General features: G+C 49.4%; 1 protein-coding gene across 1 annotated transcript in view; it reads left to right on the top strand.

Annotated features, from left to right (window-relative positions):
* Window positions 1-411: 411 nt before the first annotated feature.
* lypd6 (LY6/PLAUR domain containing 6) overlaps window positions 412-6,869 on the top strand; it is a 168,594-nt gene continuing 162,136 nt past the window's right edge. The window contains exon 1 of the mRNA XM_078404405.1: window positions 412-487. The gene's annotated coding sequence lies outside the window, so the exon portion shown is untranslated. The remainder of the gene's footprint in view (window positions 488-6,869) is intronic.

Below are 6,869 nucleotides of genomic sequence, written 5' to 3'. Positions count from 1 at the left end.
CTTCAGACTGTGCTGCCAGTTACTCGCTGAGTTACTCCAGCATTTTGTGTGGACCTTCTATTTGTACCAGCATCTGCAGTTATTTTCCTACACATTGAACCAAGAGAGTCAAGTCAAGTCAAGTCAAATTTATTTGTCACATACACATACACGATTTGGAGTGAAATGAAAGTGGCACAGCCTGCGGATTGTGCACACAAAAAAGAATTACAGTTACAGCATATAAATCAATATGTTGGTATCAGTCCTCAGTTATATGTTGGTATCAGTCCTCACTGGATATTGAAGTCTGATAATGATATTCACCTGTTATACTTCCCTCTGGATGATGTAACGTGAACTCGTCCCGCCCCAGAGGGGTGGAGGTGTTTCCATTGGTAATGCGACCTGCTCACAGCCCATTCCCACTGCTCTCTCCACAACCACCGTTTGGATGGATAACTTCAGATAAACTTGGTATCTGACCCTCCCGCCTCCTTGCCGGCAGGTAAAAGCAAACCACGTTATTGCCTGAAAATCAAGATGTGCAGCTCGAGATAAATGTCTGTGCGCGTTTTGTTTGACGGCCGATCGTCCCTTTCTTTGCACAAAGACGAGTTGCAGCTTTTGTTCTCCGCACGCAATTCACTGTCGGCCGGTCGGGGGAAGCCAAGGTTGCAGAGTGCAACGGGTGGGCGGCGAGGGGAGGCTTGGTGGGCTGCGGTTAAAGCATTAGTTTGTTGCAGGGTCTGGAACCGAACTGTAGACCGGGCCGGCTACTGAAGGGCGACAGCGACCTGGGAGCTGGGACAAGCAGCCGGGTTGACAGCTCGACCTGCGAGTTCTGTCCAAATCTGACTTTTAGTTTTTCTCTCTTTTTTTTTTTTTTTTCTTTTTCTTTTTCTTTTTTTCTCTCTCTCTCTCTCTCTCTCTCTCTCTCTCTCTCTCTCTCTCTCTCTCTCTCTCTCTCTCTCTCTCTCTCTCTCTCCTCTCTCTCTTCTCTCTCTCTCTCTCCCTCTCTCTCTCTCTCCTCTCTCTCCCTCCCCCTCTCTCTCCCTCCCCCTCTCTCTCCCTCCCCCTCTCTCTCCCTCCCCCTCTCTCTTCCCCCCCCTCTCTCTTCCCCCCCCTCTCTCTTCCCCCCCCTCTCTCTTCCCCCCCCTCTCTCTTCCCCCCCCTCTCTCTTCCCCCCTCTCTCTTCCCCCCCTCTCTCTTCCCCCCCCCTCCCTCTCTCTTCCCCCCCCCCTCCCTCTCTCTTTCCCCCCCCCTCCCTCTTCCCCCCCCCTCCCTCTCTCTTCCCCCCCCCTCCCTCTCTCTCTCTCTCTCTCTCCCTCTCTCTCTCTCTCAAATGGGCCACTTGAATGGGAGCCTCTCTCTCCTAGCAACCTTCATCGATTTATTGATATAAATGGGCCACTTGAATGGGAGCCAGGGTGTGGACTGAGTACGTGATGGATTCTGTTCCTGCACCTTGTTAATCCGTTAGGTAAAACTAGGAAAGGCAGCCGCAATCCCAATAATTCACAATTCAATGGTATCTATTAAGTTGTGAAGACGACTCATGTAATAGAGAAAAACAACTTGTCCCAAATCACATTTTCCTGACTCTGCAAGTGTTGAAAGAATCAGTCAAAATGCATTGTTGAATGTAATGCGTGTATTGATATGGAAGAAATATTAGAATTGGTAACGACTATGTTTCGTTGTAATTGTCGGTGGAAAGACGTTAGCTGGTGGAAAGAACTGACTGTCTTTCAAAACTGTCGTGCCGAATGTTAAACCTACTTTGAAGTAGTACTTGTTGAAGAGATACAGCGCGGGCGCATTTCCAATGAGAAGCCTTCAGTTGGTGGGAATATTTAGTTGTACGCAGGTATCCATTAACATTGTGAAAGGCAGATTTTCCATCGATTTATTCCACACTCCATCTCTCTCTCACACTCCATCTCTCTCTCACACTCCATCTCTCTCTCACACTCCATCTCTCTCTCACACTCCATCTCTCTCTCACACTCCATCTCTCTCTCACACTCCATCTCTCTCCTCACACTCTCTCTCTCACACTCTCTCTCTCACCCCCTCTCTCACCCCCATCTCTCACCCCCTCTCTCACCCCCTCTCTCACCCCCTCTCTCACCCCCTCTCTCACCCCCTCTCTCACACCCTCACTCTCTCTTACACCCTCTCTCTCGCCCTCTCTCTCTCTCTCGCCCTCTCTCTCTCTCGCCCTCTCTCTCTCTCGCCCTCTCTCTCTCTCGCCCTCTCTCTCTCGCCCCCTCTCTCTCGCCCCCTCTCTCTCGCCCCCTCTCTCTCGCGCCCTCTCTCTCGCCCTCTCTCTCGCCCTCTCTCTCTCTCGCCCTCTCTCTCTCTCGCCCTCTCTCTCTCTCGCCCTCTCTCTCTCTCGCCCTCTCTCTCTCTCGCCCTCTCTCTCTCTCGCCCTCTCTCTCTCTCGCCCTCTCTCTCTCTCGCCCTCTCTCTCTCTCGCCCTCTCTCTCTCTCGCCCTCTCTCTCTCTCGCCCTCTCTCTCTCTCGCCCTCTCTCTCTCTCGCCCTCTCTCTCTCTCGCCCTCTCTCTCTCTCGCCCTCTCTCTCTCTCGCCCTCTCTCTCTCTCGCCCTCTCTCTCTCTCGCCCTCTCTCTCTCTCGCCCTCTCTCTCTCTCGCCCTCTCTCTCTCTCGCCCTCTCTCTCTCTCGCCCTCTCTCTCTCTCGCCCTCTCTCTCTCTCGCCCTCTCTCTCTCTCGCCCTCTCTCTCTCTCGCCCTCTCTCTCTCTCGCCCTCTCTCTCTCTCGCCCTCTCTCTCTCTCGCCCTCTCTCTCTCTCTCTCTCTCGCCCTCTCTCTCTCTCGCCCTCTCTCTCTCTCGCCCTCTCTCTCTCACCCACTCCCTCCCCCACCCCCCACTGCTAGAACATCTCTGTCCCCCAGTGTCCGGGTGTTTGTATCTCAGTTAGTGTCAGAGAGCCTCTGGTACAAACCTAACGTTCTTCATGTACCCGGCTTGATTATTGAAGGGACAATCTTGATGCCAAACTCCCCCAGGGCCTTTAGTACACACATTGGATGCCCAAGCAATCTGGTTTCCTGACTGTTGAAGGCAGGGAAATGTTGGGCAAGGCACGAATCAACCTACTATCCATCTGAGTAGGCCTCACAGATCAATTTGTTACCAAACCCAGGCTGAATCTGCTCGGCATGGCTCCATTTCACGGAGAATCCAGTTTAGTTTGGAGATACAGCGCGGCAACAGGCCCTTCGGCCCACTGAGTCCGAGCCACTAATACTGTCCCTGCACACACTGAGGTTAAATGTACAATTTTACCAAGCCAATTGGCCTGTGCAAAGCTGCAGGTCTCTGGAGTGTGGGAGGAAAGCGGAGCACCTACACAGTCACAGGGAAAACGTACAAACTCCGTACAGACAGCACCCGTGGTCAGGATCGAACCCGGGTCTCTGGCGCTGAAAAGCAGCAGCTCCACCACTGTGCCACCGTGCACTTTTAAATCCAAAGAGGGCAAAAAGTAGGTTCAGGGGAAAGCCTCGGAGTCCATTTTGCTTCTTCATTCATGGAGATCATCACAACTTTCATGGCTGGCTTCAACTCTGCTTCTCCGCTCAATTCCCACGACCCTGGAGTCCCTGCCGTTCAACCAACTCAGTCTCAGTCTTAACGTGCACTAAGGTACCCTAATAAATTACTGTTGGTTCCTGGTAGTTAAAGATATGTCATTAAAGTAACATGCCAGAATACAAATGGCCAGGCAGCATCTGCGGAGGGAATGGACTCAATGAGTCCGAAGAAGGGCCCTGATCCGGAACATCGCCTGTCCATTCCCTCTACGGATGTTCCAGACACTTTGATTTCCTCCAGCATTTTGTTTGACTCAGGATTGCAGCATCTGTAGTTTGTTGTGTCTGCAAGAACACACCTGCGAGCATGCATGATTATAGGTTGGTTGCTGGCATGGGTCTAACTGAGAGAGATATGCAGGATGGAACTGCAAATGCTGGTTTCAACCGAAGATAGACACAAAAAGCTGGAGTAACTCAGCGGGACAGGCAGCATCTCTGGAGAGAAGGAATGGGTGATGTTTCGGGTTGAGACCCTTCTTCAGACTGGTTAGGGATAAGGGAAACGAGAGATATCGACAATAGACAATAGGTGCAGGAGGAGGCCATTCGGCCCTTCGAGCCAGCACCGCCATTCAATGTGATCATGGCTGATCATTCTCAATCAGTACCCCGTTCCTGCCTTCTCCCCATACCCCCTGACTCCGCTATCCTGAAGAGCTCTATCCAGCTCTCTCTTGAATGCATTCAGAGAATTGGCCTCCACTGCCTTCTGAGGCAGAGAATTCCACAGATTTACAACTCTCTGACTGAAATTTTTTTCCTCATCTCAGTTCTAAATGGCCTACCCCTTATTCTTAAACTGTGGCCCCTGGTCCTGGACTCCCCCAACATTGGGAACATGATGGTGATGTGGAGAGATAAAGCACAATGTATAAAAGATAGGCAAAAAAGTAACGATGATAAAGGAAACAGGCCATTGTTACCTGTTTGGTGGGGTGAAAACGAGAAGCTAGTGCGACTTGGGTGGGGGAGGTATAGAGAGAGAGAGAGGGGGGGGATGCTGGGGCTACCTCAAGTGAGAGAAATCAACATGCATGGAGAGATGATGGTGTAGCTTTGACGTTGTCCAGTTTGGGGAGGGGAATGTGGTTGCATTTCCTGCTGTGGCTCACTAGGCCCATCCTTGACAAGCAGACCCTCCCACAGCTTCCACAGGTAAAGTTATTTTAGTTAAAGTTAAAGATTATTAAGGGGTTGGACACGTTAGAGGCAGGAAACATGTTCCCAATGTTGGGGGAGTCCAGAACAAGGGGCCACAGTTTAAGAATAAGGGGTCGGCCATTTAGAACTGAGACGAGGAAAAACCTTTTCACTCAGAGTTGTGAATCTGTGGAATTCTCTGCCTCAGAAGGCAGTGGAGGCCAATTCTCTGAATGCATTCAAGAGAGAGCTGGATAGAGCTCTTAAGGATAGCGGAGTCAGGGGGTATGGGGAGAAGGCAGGAATGGGGTACTGATTGAGAATGATCAGCCATGATCACATTGAATGGCGGTGCTGGCTCGAAGGGCCGAATGGCCTCCTCCTGCACCTATTGTCTATTGTCTATTGTTATCCCTGGCCGTTGGATTGTGGAGTGTGTCGCTGTTGATCATTTAGTGGCGTGGTGCCTGGCCTCCAGTGTCTTGAACTATATGCTGTGATGGTGCTTCATACCCGCCTGCGGTATTGGCAGATAAATTGCATCGATTGACAAAGAATCTCTACATTGTAGGAACAAAGAACTGCGGATGCTGGTTTAATTCAAAGCGCTGCAGTAACTCAGTGGGTCAGGCAGCGTCTCTGCAGAAAAGGACAGGTGATGTTTTGGATTGGGACTCTTCTTCAGTTCAGACTCTAAATCTGTAGAAGGATCCCAACCTTAAACATTACCCATCAGATGCTGCCTGACCCGCTGAGCTACTCCAGCACGTTGTGCCTATCCCGACATTGTCATTAGGTTACCTTTGAGGAGATGTAATACAACAACAAAAAAACTAAACGAAGAAGAGTCTCGACCCAAAATGTCACCTATTCCTTTTACCCAGAGGTGCTGTCTGACCCGCGGAGTTACTTCATCTTTTTGTGTCCATCTTTGGTTTAATCCAGCATCTGCAGTTCCTTCCTACAAAAAACTCAATTGTATTACATGCAGATGATTGCTGCTAATGCATTATCCCCAGATGCATTGGTGCTATTTACATGGAAAGCCATTGGCGTGTTGCAGGAAAACTCCCCAATCGGTAATGAAATGGAGAAACTTAACACTGGGAAATGAAAATTTATGGAAAACAGTCTACCAGCTGGTGCCAGTGACATAAAACCGATGAGCGAAGCAGCCTAGCTGATTTATTGGATGTGATTCTCACTGGTCTGGTACACTTATTCAACACACAGAGCAGATTTTTATTTCGCCAGTTGCTATTATTTATTCATGAGCTCACATTGCTGCCTCGGCATGTTGAGCTGGAGGCTTTGCTCTCGTCACGTTTTTGGCCTTAATCCAAATATATGTGAGTGTATAGGAAGGAACTGCAGGTGCTGCAGTCACACCAAAGATAGACACAAAAACCTGGAGTAACTCAGTAGGCCAGGCAGTATCTCCTGAGAAAATGAGTAGGTGTCTGAAGAAGGGTTGTGACCCAAAACATCACCTATTCCTTTTCTCAAGAGATGCTGCCTGACCCACTGAGTTACATGACCATGACTGTTGTTTTGAATGAGCACACTACAAAGTCACATTTAACCCTTTTAACTACTCTAGGTATAATAAATAGTTTGGGCATCAAGAGAGTCAGGGGTGTTTTATTGCCATATGTCCCAGATAGAACAATGAAATCCTTACTTGCAGCAGCACAACAGAATATGTAAACCTGGTAGTTATTCACAAAATGCTGGAGTAACTCAGCAGGTCAGGCAGCATTCTCGGGAGAGAAGGAATGGGTGACGTTTCGGGTCGAGCCCCTTCTTCAGACTGATGTCAGGGGGCGGGCTGGTAAACCTGGTATACGGTAAACAATATAATAAACGAGAAAAAACAATTCAGTGCTTGTGTATATATACACTAGCTGGGACATTGTTGGCGGTGTGGGCGAGTTGTGCCGAAGGGCCTGTTTCCACACTATATCACTCTATGACATACTCACATATACGTATACGATACGAAAGAACTTTATTTATCCCAGGAGGGAAATTGATCTTCCAACAGTCATACCAACACAAATTACATGAAATTAAAGTGATGCTTGGAAAGGCTTGGGGATGTGCAAAGATTGGGGATTGGGGGAGGT

Source organism: Rhinoraja longicauda, chromosome 8 (assembly GCF_053455715.1).
Source record: "Rhinoraja longicauda isolate Sanriku21f chromosome 8, sRhiLon1.1, whole genome shotgun sequence".
NCBI classification, from domain to species: domain Eukaryota; kingdom Metazoa; phylum Chordata; class Chondrichthyes; order Rajiformes; family Arhynchobatidae; genus Rhinoraja; species Rhinoraja longicauda.
The sequence above is the reverse complement of the archived record's forward strand: the minus strand, read 5'-3'. Positions and strand labels throughout refer to the sequence as shown.